Source organism: Dermacentor variabilis, chromosome 7, assembly GCF_050947875.1.
Source record: "Dermacentor variabilis isolate Ectoservices chromosome 7, ASM5094787v1, whole genome shotgun sequence".
In the NCBI taxonomy this organism is placed as follows: Eukaryota; Metazoa; Arthropoda; class Arachnida; order Ixodida; family Ixodidae; genus Dermacentor; species Dermacentor variabilis.
The window spans coordinates 135526680-135547604 of record NC_134574.1 but is presented as its reverse complement, the minus strand read 5'-3'; the positions used below and the strand labels follow the sequence as shown (position 1 = coordinate 135547604).

The 20925-nt window shown below is 45.3% G+C and overlaps 1 long non-coding RNA gene across 1 annotated transcript; it reads left to right on the top strand.

Annotated features, from left to right (window-relative positions):
- The first annotated feature begins 166 nt into the window (after positions 1-166).
- On the top strand, positions 167-20255 carry LOC142587156 (uncharacterized). The gene is made up of 3 exons (XR_012829376.1): positions 167-349; positions 19856-19909; positions 19987-20255. It is a non-coding gene; the product is annotated as an uncharacterized LOC142587156 (long non-coding RNA).
- The last annotated feature ends 670 nt before the right edge of the window (positions 20256-20925 follow it).

Genomic DNA, 20925 nt, shown 5'->3' with positions numbered 1-20925 from the left:
ACGCGTTCTTTATGAAAGTGCTTGTTCCATAGTATATGCGAACAATGGGTTGCGTTTCGTCAAGGCTTATCATACGGCATGCGTTTTTCTCCTTTGCGTGGTAACAAAGCTTAAAGCAATGAGAATGCAACAATTAAGAAAGCCCAAGGCAAGCATTGCACAAATAGTCGCTAGCGCTGAGAATAATCCACGTGGCATGAACTAATCCTCGAGAAATTGTTTCTCAGTAATGAAAGCGGTCATTTCACGGTCAGTTCCGTCCATCTAAATTCTGCCAGTAGCTGTTCTCCAGGTAAATGCCAGTAATTCACATAGGAGAGCCGATCTAGCGGGCCAGGGATGCTTGAAAGTGAGTAGACGTTTTTTTGTGTGTCGTTAATAAAGTTGCGATAATAGGTACAATACTGCATAGTACACACTTTTTCTTAGGGGCACGAGGGTTAATAACAAGGAGATGCTCGATTGGTGGGTAATGCCACCGTGAAGCATCTTCAAGATCATGATAACATGATGTTCGCGCCTTGAGAAGTCGCAAGTGGTCCGGCTGAGCTGGTGGCACATATTTTTCGGCTATGATGCGGTGTTTTTTCAATGTGTTTGGCAAACGTTCAAAATATTCGGCGACATTGAGCGCCCTTCAATATAAATGTGAAAATAGCCAGATAGCTCGTCTTGTCTGCCCTATAGGAAGGAATGGTTAACATAGGACTTAAGACTGTCAAAAAAAGGCACAACAGTGGTAAGCTCGTGCATATTCATCTTCATAAGAAAGCGCGAACTGAGAAGAGTCGGCTGACAAGCACCGCCAATACTGAAAACTGACTGAACGGAAACGGTACATGTAAAGTCGCCCCGGTAATACCGACTTTGGCGTCCGAAGTCTGAAATTTGCTTGAAAACACATGATGAACATCAATTCCTAAGTCTGCGTAAGTTGATTTGTTTTGCGGAGTGCGCACTTATAACAGTGCAAAGGGAAGCAACTGAAAAAGAACACGTACGTAAGAATGGGCACCGAACTTTTAACACGCGCTCATTTTCAACTACCGCCTGTTATATACACACTAAGAACCACACACAGAATGCACACTTCATCATGCAAAAGATGGCACGGTTCAATCACATCTCTTTTGTACAAGTACGTCAAAATGAACGGCCACTGTTATTCATGCAGCGAAAAGATTTGCAGGTGACACACTTTTCACCCGGTTTCTTGACGTAATGTGTCTCAACTATTGCGCGTTCCGTCAGTGTACCTTCTGTGCTTAGAAAAAAGTCCGGTAGGCTGTATCGGGCACCAACCATCAGTGGGATACGTTAGACGCGTGAAACGTCCTGTGGGTACTGCTGAGAGTGCATGGGCAGTATCGTAGACAAATGACGTAACGAAATAAAGAAGTGACTTTTATTCACACCTCACAAAACTGACATGCTCACATTATGATGCAAATATTAGGGGCAATGCGGTCTGACCTCAAAATTTGCGAAGCGCTCGCTATTTCCAGTGTGTCCGTCGTAGTCATAGGTGGTGAGCGAATCATCTTGTCTTGCTCCCCGTACCCATTGACCACGTTTCTGGACGCTATACGTGCCGGACGCTCTCGAGCTATTGCCGAACAACCACCCAATTTACGTCGCAGATTGCAGACTTGTAAGCGTTATTGGGACTGTTTATGAGCCAAGCGTTGAGTTCCATCGAATATACCCACTATACCACAGTGAGACATCGTAAAATTCCACAGCATCCCCTCGGATCGATTCTACTGCCAACCTAATGTTATAAAATACATGTCATAAAATCCTAAAGGATTTTAGAACACGTACACAACAATGATATTGCACTCTAAGAGGAAAGTAGCGATGAGTCCCACTGTACTAACAACCGTAACGTCTGTAACACCGTGAGTAGGAACCGTAGCGTCACCTCTGTGCTGTTCCCGTTGTGGTCGTTGTTGCGGAGGAGTTGTATTACGTTGCTGCTTACCGGCCTACCCCGCGTCCGCCGAACCCGTTGCCTGAAGCTTTGATGTCGTTCACCGTTCTCCAGTCGGGTTGCGTTCCGTAGCCCTTCGGCATGAAGCTCTGGTCGCTGCAATCGTGTCGGCTTTTGTGGACACATTTGTGGGGGCGTTGCTCATGCCTCGCGTCAGTCTGTCGCACGTTGCAAGCTGCGGCGTCGTACTCCCAGTGCATGTACTTAATAGGAAGGCTTCTTCAGTCGCCAAAATGCCCCTACTATTCTGCAGTCCGATTCATTCGCCGCATTTGCCTACGGGGTTTAAACATCCTCGTCTTCACTTGATATGACCTAGTGGTCACAAAGCAAGAACACCTTCATTCACAAAACGCATACATTTTATAGGCAGGTCTGACGTCAAACATTAGATAGTATCGGCGCATTTTGCATGCGCAGCACGTTATCACAGGTTCAACTTATTATGTAAATATTTACTGCACCATTCGGCAAACCTGACGAGGAAGGCACTGGGTATACCATCAGCACTTCAGTTGTTTAGGTGTCAACGGTGAGCAAAAGCGACAGAAGGGCCTGTTCAGATAGAACATCATTAATTGGCTGACAATGGGCCAATGGATTAAAATGTGGCGTTCTACCATATTTGTTTGTAAATAAAGACGACAAATATTGATTAAACGTGGCCGACACTTGCGATTCTGACGTTTCGCAATTGATACATAACTTGTATTTAGTTTTCGTATTAGAAGATAAATGCCGATAGAACTTTTCTGGTGCCATGAGCGGGAAGTTTTTCATTGTAACGTTGAAATAATAGTCTTTCATTCTATTAACACAGTCCTTTACCTGCGTACGTAACACTGAAAGCTTACTTTTGTTAGCCGCCGAAGGGGACAACCGTGTTCGCTTTCTTAACTTTTTGACTAGCGTCCTAGCTTAATAACTTCTTAAGCCATCCAACGACTAGTTTTACGTGCTCATTTCGTCATAGTTGGTGCAAAATTCTTCCCACACTTCAACACAACACTCTTGAATAATAATAATATTTGGGGTTTTACGTGCCAAAACCACTTTCTGATTATGAGGCACGCCGTAGTGGAGGACTCCGGAAATTTTGACCACCTGGGGTTCTTTAACGTGCACCTAAATCTAAGCACACAGGTGTTTTCGCATTTCACCCCCATCGAAATGCGGCCGCCATGGCCGGGATTCGATCCCGCGACCTCGTGCTCAGCAGCCCAACACCATAGCCACTGAGCAACCACGGCGGGTACAACACTCTTGAAGGAACACCATAATGCATCAACTGAACAATCAGTTGAACCAAATAAAGCAACAAAATCAGAAAACTAGCTGTCCAACAAATCTACCATGGCAATGTCAATGCGCGTGTAAAATTCGGGACTAAACGAACGCGAACGTCTTTGGTTTTGATAGTTGTAGAATCACATGTGAGATTTAGCGATATGATCTTGGGATCTGATTTGCCGTCATAGACATGCGTGACTGGATTTCGGCAAAGCAGACTGCCACTGCCGAGTAAAAGATCTAAAATTAATTCGGTGTCTTTTTGAACGCGGGTACGTTCCTTCACCACTTGACTGAAGTTGTGGAAAAATAATAAATTTAGGAATGGGTCAGCGGTATTATTGAGTGATTGAAGGAATTCACTGTCCCACTCGACCACAGGCACATTAACGTCACCACCAAGCGCAGTGTTACGAAAGGGGATGCTACTAGAGCATAACAATTCGTTCAATGCCTAAAGAAAGGGCCCTGTCGTTGTTTGGTGGGCGGTAAAATGTTGGAACCATCCGGGAAAACTGTTAGAAATAGCTTCTTCAGAATACTACCAATACCAGGAGAGTAAGGAAGTCTTTAGTGACTCTCAGAAAATAATTGCTACTCCACCACCCCGGGGATTTCTGTCTGCGGATCATTCTGTAGCCTGCGGGTACTATTTCATCACTCTCGATATGAATGTGCAACCTGGCTTCTGTTAAGCACACGATATGTGGCTTGTGGATATGTGTGACAGGTGGATATGTGGCGATATGTGAACAGTAAAGTACTTTGCAGGTGAACTATTTTGTTAACGAAGCTACGCACATTTAACTGCTCGCGGGATCGAATCCCGGCCACTGCGGCCGCATTTCGATGGGGGCGAAATGCGAAAACACCCGTGTGCTTAGATTTAGGTGCACGTTAAAGAACCCCAGGTGGTCAAAATTTCCGGAGTCCTCCACTACGGCGTGCCTCATAATGAGAAAGTGGTTTTGGCACGTAAAACCCCAAATATTATTATTACATTTAACTGAATACACACAAACGGCTTATTCCGGGGGGGTTTAGTTAACGGACTGCGTTTTTCTTGCCGGCGAAGCGGAACCCGGATGTTTCGTTCCTGATACCAGTCGAACATGTCATTGTGTAAATCTAAAGCTTATCGTATATGAGCTTGGATTTTTGGCCATTCTTTTTGTTAGCAGCGGCGCTTCCCCACAGTTGCTTTTTTTCGTTCCTGTGTTTACGAAAAAATAAACGGAAATAGATACGCCTTTGTGTATTGGCTTGAAGCAATTTCGGAGAATACTTATTTTCTCGCAGTAATCGTAATTTTTTTACGTTCACCGGTCGGACTTTGTCAGTACGTTTCAGTCTAATTCTGCGCAGGTGTTCAATCGAGCTGGCATGTGATCCCAGCGCTTCTGTAAAGGCGGCTTTGAGGACAGATTCATCAAAATATTGATGTGTTTCATTTGCTTTCCCTTCAGTACCAAACAGAAGAAGATTATTACGGCGGCTGCGGAGAAATTTAAGTTCTGAACTCTGAAGCTTCTCCTCCAAGCTGCGATCTATAGAGCGCACTTCAGTAATAACTGAAGCCGAGATTTCAAACATTTGAAATTGTGATTCAAGTTCGTCAACCCTTGTTTTTATCTCTTTCTGCTCCTCTAGCAGTTTGCCAAGAATGTGCTCAGGTGATGGGCCCGGGTTAGGCTCAGCATCCATCACCGCCGAGCATGAGAAACGAAGAAACGGAGCTTGAAACAACGGTACACAGCGTGCATACACACTCAGGGCAGGTCAGCTGGAAAAAGGAGGGATCGCTGGATTTGAAGGTAGAAGTAGGTTCACTAACCAAATGGACTTACAACATTGCATTGGACATTAATGATTTCGCATTTACAAATCATACAAAAAGATTGGTGTCTTCGGATTTTTATTAGAATGTGAGTACCTTCCCGTCTCACATTCTTTTCAAGCATGAACTTGTTGACAGAACGATGAAAAAGGTGTCGCTAAATATGTGCAATAAATTTGCGTAAATACGTGAGTGGTGTTACACTCTGCGCAAAACATCGTGCAGCGTGTTTTCGGAGTCGTTGATGGCCCTGCCGAAGGTCTATGACCAAGCAACCTTATAAATACCTATGTGCAAGTTATAAATAGCACCTGAAAATACATGCGCCAGTGGATCTTACGATCTTACGAACATGTTTTTAGTGAACTTGTGTATAAACGGCTTCACTCGGTCCAGCACCTCCTGAATATTCACTAAGTTCCGTGGTCAAAATCATTTAATATGGGACGTTGATGTGAAATTTCCCTATAAAGTATTGCAGTCTCTCGGAAAAATACTTGGAATATTTAGAGCCTTATTATGTGGATGTATAGTTTTACATGGCTGAATCAGTGATCCAACTAGAATATAGTATGCATTGTCGTATTTCATAAAACCTTTCCGCCATTGCATATACTGGGTCTAATGAGGAAAACGGGCGGCTGGACTCGATAAGAAACGCGGCCTCTTGCGTGGTTCGATCTCCTGTTATTGTATCGCACTTTTATTATTTCAGTCTGAGTACAGCTAACATAAAGGACCAAAGTGAATGACAGGCAGCAAACGTCTATTGTTCGTTTAGAGAAGGAACTCTAGGAGAGGGAATTCTTTGGCACGCCACTCGCTTTCTTTCGTAAGCATGGTCATAGTAGACAGACCGACACAACATCTCAGGCTGTAGTGGTGTCACAGCTTGTGAGACAAAACAAATGAAACGAGCACTTGTGGTTTACATATGACCAACAGCTGCGTACGAAAAATTTGCTGCGTACGCTAAAGCTTTGCCTTTAAGAGTGGAACCTGATAGCGTTCAAACACCACTTACTGCTTTTCATGTTTCCCGGCAACTGACACTTATTTAATTGTAACCTTTACCGGGACACGCTGGCTCCGAACGGTATGCACGACGGCGAGCTTTCTGGGTAGAAACACGGCCTCTTGCGTGAGTCGTCTCCTGTTATTGTATAGCACTTTTATTATTTCAATCGGAGAACAGCTAACATAAAGGACATGCGCTGTCAGTGTTTTTTTCTATTACGTTTGTTTCTGGGCGGCCGGTCTCAAAATTACGAGGAATAACTTTGTAAAGAATGAAAGGCAAGGTATGAGCAACTTTTGTGGTAGAGAAGTGGTTTATTATGCGGGGCTCAAGATTTCCTTCAGAATTATTTTCGTCGAAGCGACGTCCAACGCCGATCCCAAAGGCGGCGCCAGATTTTCTGCGACACGGGCTAATTAACGCGATCGCGTTAAAATTCTAAACACAGCAATAGAGAAAGGAATACGACAAGAGCGGACACTCCCATAGAGCCCAGCGGCCGAATTGACTGCAGCGCACCAAGCCGTGGACGTTAAAACCTAAAGCACACTTCCGGTTTCGGTTTTGTGCGCGCGCGTTTTGAATACTAACTGGTGCGCGTCACGCCAGCTCCGTTATTTTTTTTTTTGCTTTTGCAGCAAATATTTATTTATATATTTATTTTTTTATTTATTAAATATTTATTTCCAAATCATATTATTAAGTGAAATTGATTGCGAACGCTCTTCAGAAGCCTCCATTGAATATGTGCCACGTGCAATTTCATAAAGGCGCAAGACACCTTGTGAAATGAGGAAAAATTAACGTTTATTTTATTCTTTGTAAACGCTCGTCGCGGGCTTTTGTGCATTTATCCAACGTTGTGGCACCAGGTAAGCAGCAGTAGTTTCCGCAGGAAGCTCCACCAGACGACGAGAGCTGAAAAAATTACAGGCGTTATTTTGGTATTAACATGTTAGGATAATGCCTGTAGAGGCGAAGCGTGCGAAAGTGGTGAGTGGGTGGCATCACAAACAAAAGCAGTTTTTATTTACACTCACGGCGTAGAAAGTACCCGACTACCCCATCCCAAGCAATACCGTACTTACCACAAACACACTCTAACTTCAAGCATTCCCCTCTTCCCAATACTTATTTTCTGCACTTTCATAGCACGAATGCGCGGGCAACGGCGCGTTTCACGAACTTGGCTACAACCGACGCGATAGTACGCTACGAATAGACAGAGGTGGCCACAACACAGGCTCTCAACCAAAGCATGCTGGACGCTCGCAGAATTCCTTTTACTCGCACTCAAGAAAAAATGCCTGGGTGCCGTTCAGAAGACAGAATTTTCGAGTTCCTAGTTCTTGGCGTTTCAGCTCCTTGGCTTATCTCTTGTGCGTTCTGCAGGCACAAGCAACGCACTCCCGTGTTATCACTCTTGACGATTGCTCGTCGCGTTTTCCACAAGCGTGGGTACCGAAAGAAGGCTTAAATTGTTGCGGGGACATAAAAATTGCCACAAACTTGTCGCAGTAAGATTCAGTACGCGCCAAACTAACTTTATGACCACGGCCGAGCTGCTTTTCGCTGCGTCACAACAGGCGCGGCGAGCGGGACTCGTAACATAAAAGAATCGAAAATAATTTTCAACAATATTGGGTGTCAGAGAAAGAAAAGCGCCATGAACTTGTCAGTGCATTAAAGCGCGAAACCGTGCACCACGGCCGAGCTGATTTTCGCTAACCGTGTCACAGCGCCAGGCGCGCCCCCTGCGCTCGTAGGGTAGCCGAAAAAGTAATGAAATTAGTTTCAATAATGTTGGCAGTCAGAGAAAGCACCAAAACTTGTCGCAGTAAAATTCAGTACACGCGAAACTGCGTCACAGCACCCTGTGCGACTAACGTGCCCAAAAACTACCGAAATTAGTTAAAATAATATTGGGGCTTATAGGAAGCGTCGCAAACATCTCCCAGTACGATTCATTAATTCAACCTAACTGCCCCACGACGGCCACGCTTTTTTTCGTTAACTGTGCCACAAGTCTAGCCTAGGTGCCGGGCAGGAAGCCTAATTGCTTGAATTGCGTCGCAGACTGTCGAACAAAGTTTCTCACATTGCCGTAGTCCAATAGTGCAGTGCTGCTATGTCGAAGTTCCGCATGAACGCATTAATTCGCCAGGAGGCCACCAAACCAGGCTAAATCCCAAAATAGAAAAACAGGCAGACGGGTGCCCGAACACTCCAACGCTCAGATGCGCTGCCGGTCTCTCGCGCTTCGGCGGTGTGTTTGACGAATGATGCAAACACCTGCCTCGTCAGTCGCCGGTTCGCCTGTCGCTAGGCAACGGAAGTAAGCCGCAAAGTTTAATTTAATTTATACTCACATATTTTTAATTTTTCCGGCAAAGAATAAAAAAAATAAAACAATTTCTGTTAATCTCATTTCACGTTCTTCTTTTTTTCGATGCTCGCGGCCCCAATTCGTCGGTGTGAATACTATAGCGTGACGTGCTTCCTGTTTCCAATTTTCGCCGAGTGTCCGCTCTTGTTCTATCCCTTTCTCTATGACACAGCCTTGGGTGGCATCCCATGAATCGCACTTTCAGTATTTCTGCCCAGTGTTTCCCCCTTCTCCTCAGAATGTTTCCGCACCATTCTAATTCGTTTTGTTGGTTAAACTCATTCTGGATGTCTTTTTCACATTTAGATAAAAGGTAAGCTTTTCTTTGTATTCACATGTGCCGTCAATAAACGGATAATTTTCCTTCTTTCCGTCTGAGGTTATTGGTTCGCATATGGCGTCTGTATATTATATTATTGTCGCTGCATGGTTTGACTGTTGGACGTTACGATCCAGCCGTAACCTGCCACGAAATACGCCATAGGGTTTTCTTTCCTCTCACATGTATACATGTCGATGTCAACAGTTCTGTATCACAAATGAGGAATAAACAATCTTGGCTGAGTAACCTAAGGTTTAGGAGTGTTAACCAAACAGAGCGTCACTTTCATTGCTTTCTGTTTTTGTCAAATCACGCGACAATACACGAATTCCACAGATGCCACACAGAAATCGCGATTTATTATTTTCCTAATCTATTCACTTCACAATACACAAATTTCCGAGGGTCAGGTGATAGCGGTTCTATTAAGCTTTGTCTCATCATCCACTTTGTCAGCGTGGATGGGCTGGATGCTGTTGGGCAGGTTGGGGCGGTAGTGCGTCACTAAGATCGAATGGTGTGGAAGGCTGACCGCCTCTTTCAGGGTGGCCGGGACCACGTGGTTTGCTAGGCTGAATATTCTGTGCGGGCTGGCCAGGTGAGCTGGGAGCTCCAGGTTTTTCACGGCCAGGTAGGGCAGGGTGACTCGGTGAGGGAATTCGGCCTGGATGAGGATGTTGTGCAGGTTGGGTTGGTAGTGCGTCACTGAGATCGAATGATGAGGAAGGCTGACCACCTCTTTCAGGGTGGCTGGGCACATGCGGTTTGCTAGGCTGTATATTCTGTGCGGGCTGGCCAGGTAAGCTGGGAGGTCGAGGTTTTTCACTGCCAGGTAAGGCAGGGTGACTGTGTGGGCGAATTTGGCCTGGATGAGGATGCTGACTTGGCAAGCCTGGTAGTACAGGTTGACTTGGAGCACCGATACTGCCGGGTGCGGTAGGCTGGTCAGGATGGCCTGGGAAAGCAGGGTGGCCAGGTAGGGCAAATGGCCTGTTTTGATCAGGCGGTACGACTTGACCAGGCAGGCTCCCTTTAGGTAGCTGATTACTTATGTTTTGCTCACATCGTGGGCAGCTCATTGCAGTTTTGTTATCTGATGAAGAAAGAAACAAGCATAAATACAGTGATGTTCATAATGTGTTTGCACAGTAACCATTATGAGTCCTTTCCCAGAATAGCCCACATGAAGACACATACAATGAAAGTTGAGAAAGCATAGCGGAAATTAACTATCATGTTTGAATAAATTACAAGTATGGTTGAGCCATGGCAAATTTCTCGAGCACGTTTGTTCGCCTTTACTTAAGCATATTTGCTAATTATTAACAAATAAATACTTTCATTTCTGCTTTTTTAATTCCTTGTAGAACATATATGATTTTTATCTCTGCATCGAAGTGTTTATCTCACATTTCATAATTCATTGAAATGACGTGTACAGTATTTGATATATTTGCCGTTGAAAGTTGTTCATATCACTTGTCATAGCATCCATAAACAGTTGCAGAAACTGTTAATGGAAACAACAGTGCTGCTTGGCTCATGCGCGCTTGAGCTCGCATAGTGGCACTGCTTATGGAATGACTATGACGTACATAACCCTAGCATTAAAAAAAAGTGGTTCAGGCAGAGCATTCTGTCTCAACGCTTCCTGATTCCTTCTATAACCATACTACAATAATGCTCGGAGAAATGATATATCAACAGTCCGAAATTACCACGATTGCGTAGACCACTGCATACGGCTGAATAACAATAAGTTGAGTAGACACCGCCTGGTGCCTAACTTCCTCCATCTGCTCTTCAAGGGTGTAGGCCGGCTATCCCCTTTAAACAACAATTGACATCTCACTTCTATTTCTCTCTTTGCAGTGTTTACGTATCAGTCGACGTGATAAATGTACCATTGTACAGCCCCATTGTGCCGCTTGAATTGTTTAAGTTGTCGATGAAGTCGAGCGTTCGGAGGTGACGAAGAACCTTCCTTGCGTTGGAGAATGGTTCGGCTGTATGGGTCGATACATTGGTGGAACACAAGGACAGATGGGCTGTCAGGTCTTAGCCAATCGATTGTTACGATGGGTAAAGCCGATGAAGAGGACTCGGGACGTACGCTAGTACGGAGAGGCGGTGGTGAATCGTGATGGTTCGCCTGAGGGTATCAAAATAGAGCATCGGCGTCTTGATGCTTTTTTTCAGCCCTGTAGGTGACATCGAAATCGTACTCCTGTAGGCGAAGCACCCAGCTACCCAGGCGCTCTAAGTTCTTTAGTGATCAAAGCAAGCGCAGGGCGTTATGGTCGGTAACGACTGTGAGAAATAGAGACAACAAGTGAAGGAAAGACATGGATGTTTGCCAGTGTAAATACCGGCTGGCTACCCTGTGCTGGTGAAATGGGTTGAAGGGAACAAAAGGAGAAAAAGGAGAGAACAAAATACGAGAAAAATAACGACTGTGAAATGGCGGCCGTGAAGATATGGGCGAAATTTTTCCACTCAGGTAGGCACTCTTGCTCGGTTATGGTGCATTTCTTCTCTGTAGTGGTTAGTGTACGACTAGCTTAAGCAAACACTCGTTCGCGGAAGGGGTTGTAACGTTGGAGTAGAATGGCACCAAGACCATGACTGCAAACGTCAGTGTGAAGGATGGTTGGCGTGGTCGGATCGAAGCGGCACAGTACAGGGTCCGATGTCAGGGCATGTTTCAGAACTAGGAAAGCACATTCGCATTCGTCGGACCAAAGGAAGGGCGCATTACTGGCGAGGAGTTGGAGCGGGGACGCAAGCGCAGCGAAGTTGCATATGAAGCGCTGGAAGTAAGAATGAAGCAGGTTTTCTGACGCAGCGGATGGCAAAATTCGAGGGCCGCAGCAAGGTTCTCAGGATCCGGTCAAATACCTTCTTTACCCAGAACTTTGACGGTCATGCTGGCAAAATTGCATCTTTTTTGTGTTGAGCTGCAGACCAACGTTTTCAAGAAAGGCAAGGACTTCATCAAGACGTTGCAAATGTTGTGAGAACGTAGTTGGAAACATTAAAATGTCGCCGAGATAGCAAATACAAGTTTTACATTTGAAACCGGTATCGATCTTCGCTCGAGCGTGGAAGGCGCATTGCAGAGTCCAAAAGCCATCACACTGAACTCGTAGAGCCCATCTGGGGGAACAAACGCTGTTTTTCCTTTGTCGGATCCAGACATCGGTATTTGCCTGTAGCCTGATCTAAGGTGAAGGCTAGAAAAATATTCGGCGCCATGGACCGAATCCAGGGCATGGTCCATCCGTGCTTGGGGGTAAACATCTTTGCGAGTGATTTTGTTCAGCACACGGCAATGAACGCAAAAGTGTACTGAGCCCTCTTTCTTCTGCACTAGAACAACTGCAGAGGACCAGGGACTTGAGGAAGGACGTATGATATTTCGTTTAAGCATGTCTGATACATTTTCCTCGATGATGTGGCGCTCTGTAAGGGACACGCGCGGAGGCCATCAGTTTGTATGCGATGAGTAGCGGTGGTAGTCATACCGAGGACGGGCGAATTGACGTCCAACAAGGAACCGTGTTTGTTCAATAGTGCGAGGAGGTCTTGACTCTAAGCAGGCGTTAGGTCAGGGCCCAAGGTTGCCAACAATGGTGTGGGAGAGGCATTACTTGGCGGCGATCTGGATTTGGGTGGCACTGTCGAAAGTGCAACGATTGCAGCGAGATGAGTTTGAACAGCGCAAGTGACAGTTTATACACGAGGCAACATTTGGGGTTCGGGAGTTTTGTTTGAAGCGGTAAGCAATGCAGACACCTGAGAGAAGCGAATGAGGCCAGGGGTAATTAGAATTCCTCGAGAGAGGGTATGGCCGTAGGGTAGAATGAGTACATCGGCATCCACAATATTCCTGGAGTTCACACTTATATTCTCTTCCCTAGAGAGAGAGAAATATGAGACAGGAAAGGCATGGTATTTAACCAGACGCATGTACGAATTGCTACCCTGCACTGGGGGAAGGGGTATAGAAATGAAGAGAGAGAGGTGAGAGAAAGAGCACAGTTTCGCACACAGTGGAAGGCATGCACCGAGTCTACACACGGTTCCCAAGACCTGTCTACTTGAGGTATCTCAAGAGTGCTTCCGTGGCCTTCTGTGCCATCGATGCGAACCGCCAGGGTCCAAGGATGCCCATTACGGAAAAGGGTGCAGAGTCCAGCTGGTTCAATGCTGTCAGGAGAAGTTTGCGCTCGACGTTATATTGGGGACAGATACATAGGATGTGGTCAATTGTTTCTGTGGTTCCACAAGAGCCGCACATGGGCGCATCGCTTATTCGAATGCGGAACGAGTAGGCCTTCGCAGCCAGAGGTGGCACAATACTGTGCCTCAGAGGCGACAGTAGTGTCTCTTACAGAACGCAAGATCATCGAGGAAAATGTACCAGACATGCTTAAGCGAAATATCATACGTCCTTCCTCAAGTCCCTGGTCCTCTTCAGTTGTTCTAGTGCAGAAGAAGAGGGCTCAGTGCGTCCTTGCGTTCATTACCGTTTGCCACGGAAGCACTCCTGAAATACCTTAAGTACACAGGTCTTGGGAACCGTGTGTAGACTCGGTGCGAACCTTCCACTATGCTCGAAACTGTGCTTTTCTCTCATCTCTCTCGCTCTTCATTTCTATACCCCTTTCTCCAATGCAGGGTAGCAAACCGGACATGCGTCTGGTTAACTTCCCTGCCTTTCCTGTCTTCTATTTCTCTCTCTCTCTCTCTCTAGAGAAGAGAATATAAATGTGGACTCCTGCAATATTGTGGATGCGGACGTACTCATTCTACCCTACGGCCGTACCCTATCTCGAGGAATTCTAATTACCCCTGGCCTTATTTGCTTCTCTTAGGTGTCTGCGTTGCTTACCAAATTAAACAACACTCCCGAACCCCAAATGTTGCCTCGTGTATATACTGTCACTTGCGCTGTTCTAACTCATCTCGCTGCAATTGTTACACTTTCGACAGTGCCACCCGAGTCCAGATTGCCGCCAAGTAATGCCTCTTCCACACCATTGTTGGCAACCTTGAGCCATGACCTAACGCCTGCCTAGAGTCAAGACCTCCTCGCACGTAATCGAACGTAATCGGAAGAGATGAAGAGACGAATGCGTTCTTCGTGGTTAAGAAGAGAATTACCGGAGGCATCTAGCTGTATCAGGCGCTGACGACGAGCGATAGAATCGGACGCAGAAGATAAGTAGTCCCACCCCAAGATGAGTTCACGGGCACAATCATAAAATACCGTAAAAACAATGTGGCGATGAATTCCGTCTATGGACACACGAACAATAGACTGCGCAATTCGATGAATAATAGCGTTTGTAGTTGCACCAAGAGAAGGGCCGGAATAAGGCGTGGTGACTTTTCGGAGGCGGGAACAAAAGTCAGCATGAATAATCGACATGACAGAACCTGTATCAACGAGAGCTTCGACGTATACACCTTCCATAAACACTGAGAAGTTTGATAGTCGCCCCGGAGCAATTGTGGGCTGTCAAGTCGATGCAGTTTCTCTTCCTAAAAGTGCATCGGGGAGTTTTCCGAGACGGCGTCTGTGACATGAGCAGCGGGTTGGAGAGGCGACACCGAACGACGACGTGCAGACGGTGAGTTGAGCCAGATTCACGAGAATTCGCAGGCATATCACTAGGGTAGGAAGGAGGAGGGGACCGGTGGTAATAGGAGCGGTAAGACGTCCGCTGATAGCCCAATGCTGTGTGGATGCTTTTACGCTCCTCGGCAGCGACACTGTTGCTCATCCTGTGGACGCCTTCTACAAAATCGGGAGATGTACCATCGATAGCCACAATAGTAGCAAATGGGCCTGGCATGACGCGGAGCGTAGTGACGCTATACACGCAGTGTCGGTGACAACGAAGCCACTGGAGAGTGGCCTCCTGGTGTACGCAGAGGGGTGCTAATAGCTGGAGAGAACGCCGCAACTTCGGCATACGCTGGTACCTGATGAGTACAGGGGCCGTCGGAGCAAAGTAGACGCGATGGGGACGTGATCTATTCCGAATGACCTCCGAATAAAGCCGGTCGGTGGAGAAGGGACGGTACTTTGCGGAGTGCAGGAAGAGCACCGCCCGTGAAGCTCTTCACGGACGATGTCGCGGATAAACGTGCGCCAGCCCATGGTCGAAGGGAGACGATTGCCGGAGGTACCTGTGCATAGCCGAAGGGACTGGAGTCGCAAGTCGCTGGCAAGTAGTTATCACATTCTGGATGGTAGCAGAATTTCGCGTAGCAAGGGTATTAAAGGCGACGGTATGTGTGCCTTTAATAATGTGGCGTATTCAGTCGCTCTGGGACATGGTGACACTCACACGCTTGCACAATTCAAGCACATCCTCAATCTATGTGGGGCACGATTGCCCAGCAAATTGGATGCGCTCAACGAGCTTCTTCTTCACGGCCTTAGCGCGCATAGCTGGAGCACCGAACATATACTGAAGCTGTTGCGTGAACGTCGCCCAGTCAGGAAGATCTGTCTCACAGTTCCAAAACCACGTTTTCGCGACCTCGGACAGGTAGAACGGCACGTTACGAAAGTTCTGTGAACTGTCCCACTTGTTGAAGTCACTTACAAAGTCGTAGTTTTGGAGCCGGTCCTCTACGTCATCCCCGCATGGACCACTGAAGACTTGTTGGTCGCGCTGGTGGCTGTTAATGGTCACGACGGAAGGCGAAGGCTGCAGAGGACCATGAGCCTCAGACGTGTCTTTATTCGCTCAAGTGGGCATGGCCGGTGGTGTTATGTGGCGACCCGAGCGGAGCTCCAGTGAGAACGGGCGAGAGGTCCGGGGGGACAAAAAGCACCTCCACCACTTGTAAGGAACCGCTTTATTCCAGCCGAGCTCGTGCTACTACCACGAGGATCAAGCTGTACTGCTGGTGACGATACATACAGATAAAGAACATTAACGATAGATGAGGATATCTGAAGATGTTGAAGTTTAAAGTCAGGCATCTGTTGCGCTCACAATATGAATACTTTAATAAGATTCATAGGCACACCCGACACCGACACTTTCGCGTTGTTGCTACATGCTTTTCGTGTGCAGAGAAGCCTATTCATTGCTTGTTTTCCGATAACTAACAATAAATGGGATTCCTTTCCACTTTCATTGTGCCATAATTTGTTTTCGTTAATTTTATTTCCGCTTCTCAAAACTTTTTTCTTATCGCGCTGTTTGAACTCGCAAAGGGTTCACGGAATTTTCTGTAAATGAAACATTAAAAGAGTGCAATGGACGTGTTGTGGAAACTTGAAGCGGCCTTTGTTGCTATAGTATATTCAACTTTGCCGTTTTCCGTCGACACGTTAAGTCGGAAATTTTCATGTTATCCTGTAGCAAGGGGTGCCTTTGAGTTAATCAGGGAAATATACATTCCGGTTTGCACAAACCAGATGCAACGTCCAGAAATATGCAGCAACCGTATGCATTACAGAAAAGAAGAGCGTGTCTCATATTGTAGTTGATCTTAAGAGGAAGAAATGCAGTTGGGCACCTTATGAATTCTGTAGACTGTAAACCGGCGTTAGCCTCGTAGATCAACGAAATGCGTTGCTGTGAAGAAAACCCGTGGAGCGTAGCTGAAGACTAGGTCGCGTGATCCAAATAGTAAATTAACAGGCAACGAAGAAACGCCGTGAAAATCACACCGGTAGCTCGATATCGCTAAAAAAATTAAATTATGGGGCTTTACGTGCCAAAACCACTTTCTGATTATGAGGCATGCCGTAGTGGGGGACTCCGGAAATTTAGACCACCTGGGGTTCTTTAACGTGCACCTAAATCTATGCACACGGGTGTTTTCGCATTTCGCCCCCATCGAAAACCACGCGGCCGCCGTGGCCGGGCTTCGATCCCGCGACCTCGTGCTCAGCAGCCCAACACCATAGCCATTGAGCAACCATGGCGGTTTCGATACCGCTAGTGTAGGTGTTTCATTGTAAGCTGGACATAAAACAGACTGATGATCGTAATGATGACCACGACGGCGGCGAATCCTAGTACATATAGTTTGATAATAATGTTACTTTTCGCTACACGTTCCTTGTTATAGCCTGTGGAAATACGAATACCTTGAGTGGTGGTTATATGTCTCGTAGCATACTGATTCTGGCAAAGAACCAGGTCTGAAAACATGGTAAACACTTACAGCTGCATCTCTCCATGCACTTCAGGAACTTTGCAAAGCCGTTATTATTGCTACCACATTTGTTATTTGGAAAGAGCACACAGGTGTTACTTTTTTCTTCAAAGTAATATCGTTTCATGCCCCAGTAGCACATTCCAGGCTTCGGTGGTTGGCTGCAGTATGCCTGCGGCTTTTGTTTTGCTGAAAAAAATAAATATGATTTTTTCCTTAAAGAAGTACATGTCCTGAGGGGGGGGGAATTTATCAAAATAATGCATAAATTCTCTCAAATCTAGTAAGAAAGCCTGTATTGCGTTGACATATAAGTTCTATGCGCATTGTTTGTGACCTATCCCCACTATCAGTCACACACAATGTCACACACAACTACATTTCATCGCCTCCTTAAGACATATCTCAAGTTTCTCGGGTATCAGTCAGCGTCCTACAAGTGGTTGAAGGGAGGGCTGTTGCGAGCTGGAAAGGGCAGCTAATCTATAATATGGATTTAAGGTTTACCCCTATGATATCAGGTGAGGCGGGACAGCCTGGAAAACCTATCCAATATACTTTGGTCTGTACTTGACAAGAGCACTGCAAGATATATATATATATATATATATATATATATATATATATATATATATATATATATATATAAATATATATATGGTTGTCCTCAATGAGTACCCAAGAGATGCAGGTTCCGGTAGGTCAAAGCTGCCCAAATGACTGAATGGGTCTGCTCAGCCCTGTTGGGTGGTGGCAAGTTATCTGCTGTAGGACTGGGTGCCTGCTGTCACTTCTTTATTTTTGTATTTCGCAGTCGGCTGATCAAGGTACAAGTAGTCATTGCCATATACGCAGACCTGGAAGCATTGGTGGAGACATTATCAGGGCGAAAGCCTTATATGCGCCATGAAGCGCAAGATTTGGCGTGCCGTCCGGCCTTAACATCCGATGGTACCAAAACCCACGTGACGAACTGATTAATTCGTTTTCCTGGCACTGAACCTGCTGCTGCTCGCACTATGAAATACCACAATGAACAGCCACGACGTCGGACGGATGCCTTGGACCACACCATGAAATAATCCTAGTCCTCTCCCAAATTGTGTTACAGTGGAAAAAACTGTTTTAAAGTGATTCAAGTTGAATTGAAGTGGACTGAGGTGTATTAAGGCTTATGAAGGTGGTTTAAAGTAGACGACGGTGCATTACGGTTGGTACAGATTAGAGCAAGGTGGATTAAGGTACGGTTTTGTTGTATGGTGATAACTTGGAGAACTCATTACGTTTTCGTATTCAAAACACTTAAGGATACCTAAGTGACTGCTATTTTTTTATTTTTGTCACCACTGCAGACACAGTAACGAAACAAAACAAGAATTGATAGTCACTTAGGTATCCTTACGTATTTATTAGGCCCACTAAATATAGTTAGTGGATGCAAGTAGGAACTGTGACGGATTTTTGTGGGGAGTGGATAGCGTGGTGACAAGGTCCACCTGCAACATATTTGAGGCCCTAGCCGATAAGATGACTTTTTCCTCATCCTGAGCAGTTGCGCAAGTCAGACACAAAGAAGAAAGTGGCAAGAGATTATGATGAGTATACAAAATGTCAGCGACTAATGGGTTGATATTATTATTTTTGAGAATACGCACATCTGCGCATAAATGTAAAAGCGATAAGGAGCACGATCTCGTCCGTGTGAAATTATGTTTTCTAAATATACGATGAGGTTTGCTTGGCGAATATATGATGTATTTATCAAGCACGCCGTAGTGGGGAACTCCGGAAATTTGGACCACCTGGGGTTCATCGACATGCAACTAAATCTAAGTGCACGGGTGTTTTCGCATTTCGCCCCCATTCAAATTAGGGTTCCTCTGTCATATGTTGGACTATTATTTACCCATTGCAATGTGGCGAAAAACATATAAGGTATGCCTCCGGTAGAAATGGGCTCTTGCCAGTCTCCGGAAGGACAAAATAGCGTGAGAAGAATAAATGTTTACTGATGTATGTTTGTTTATACTGCTCATAATACAGATGCCTTTATTTTTTACACCATAGAAAAGCGTCAACAATGATGCATAGTTAAAATTAGCGTCACAAATCCTCCAACAAGTCTTTCAACTGACCTAAAAGAAAGCGAAACTGCACAATACTGTTCAATTTCTTCAGGTTGTTTTATGTCGGAAAGTTCACTATTCAAGGTAATTGAAGACCTCAAGTATTTGGGCAAAGACCACTTGCACTTTTTTTTCAGAATTCAGTACTGAATGACCTTTCCCGCCAGCCCTTGATCTACTTGGTGCTGGCCTAGTAACTAGTTATATTTGGTAAAGCGATCATTCATGATTGTAGAAGAACGAAACGGCTCGTGAACGGTGGTATGGCGCTGCTGTTGGATTGAGTGCATGCAACAGGGGAACTACCAATTTCTTCTAAAGCTCTCCCTCTAAAAGCACTATGGGGTTTCTTTGCAGGATTGTGCAGCCTTTGAGCCAAATTAAACAATCACTATGATAAAACTTTTTTCTGTGTTATGTTTCTCTGGTAGGTCTTACCTACGTTAAGTTTAATCAACAGCCTACTAAGATATCTTAACAATATAACCTAACAATCAACCATACCTACATTCCCATGTGCAAAGCTCTATTTACAGCTTGCTTTGTATTTCGCCGCTTCATAGCAATCGCAAACAGAAACCAGCCCTATGTTAAGTGGCATTTAAGCCTTTAATGAAACGCGAAATATAGTGGCGCCTTTTTATTCTACGTGTAACCACTCGTATATATCTGGCTGTTTTAAATCTGGTGCAGGAGCCAATTTGTTGTCCTAAGAACACAAACATGAAAAGCAAAAAGGGCAACCAGGTATGTTTCGCGAGTGTACTTCCAGTTTAAGAAATTACTGTGGAACATGCGTTCATCAAAATTTTGTACTTACGCAGACACGCCCCTTGGCACTTCAGCTCACTCAGGAAGGAGTTCCCTCCTCCACCGCAAATGGTGTGGTTGAACATTTTACAGAGCTTGGTCGTATAATCAAAGTACCACGACACGCTTGAAGGGCCACATGGACCGACGAGTGGTGGCGGCAGACATACATGCGACTTGATGGAAGTGAGGGCTGGAAGCGTGCCGATTGTTGGTATTTGTCACATGAAAGAATAACCAGTAAATAAGCACAAACGGCAATAATTTTTCCGTCATTACTTTGAAAGTGGACTTATTCGTTGTTAGTAGCTATATTACATACAACAATTCTTGTCGTATCGTGTGAGCTTGTTGTGAAAGAAGGCTTTTCTATACCGAAAAAGTATTTAGATTATATCCTGGGCATACAACATAAATGGATGCATAGTAACGAGCACTTAAAGATAATTTGGTTGCTAAACAGAATGCCGTAGGAGGAGATCGATCGTATTCCTCTGCGGCGTATTTTTCGCCTTGTTATTGATACTTGAGGACGAGAAACATGGCGACCTTGAAAGCAGCGTTCTTTTCCGTAGTAGTAACCTAGAAACTTTTTTTATACTTTGAAGCTTTCAGATTATTCTCACCTTCGTGTATGTATATCTATATATAGAGATATACGTGTAAGCCAACATCCGCTTACGCAATGCGACTATTGCAACATTTCAAAGCTTTGGTAATATTATTGTCATATTAAGACCAGGAAATCATAGGAACATATCCTGGTTAAAATTGTAGGGTTGTCGATGAAGTGGTAAAAAAAATCTAATCTCGACTTTCTTTTCTCCTTTTAATGCCCTATCTCAAAAGAAACACCTCCCGTGTGTTACATGTGCCAAGGAGGCACTTGCGTGCCGGTTGATATAGCATTGCTTCAACGCGATATTTCGAATAAGCTTTTGTAGTGGCAAGCA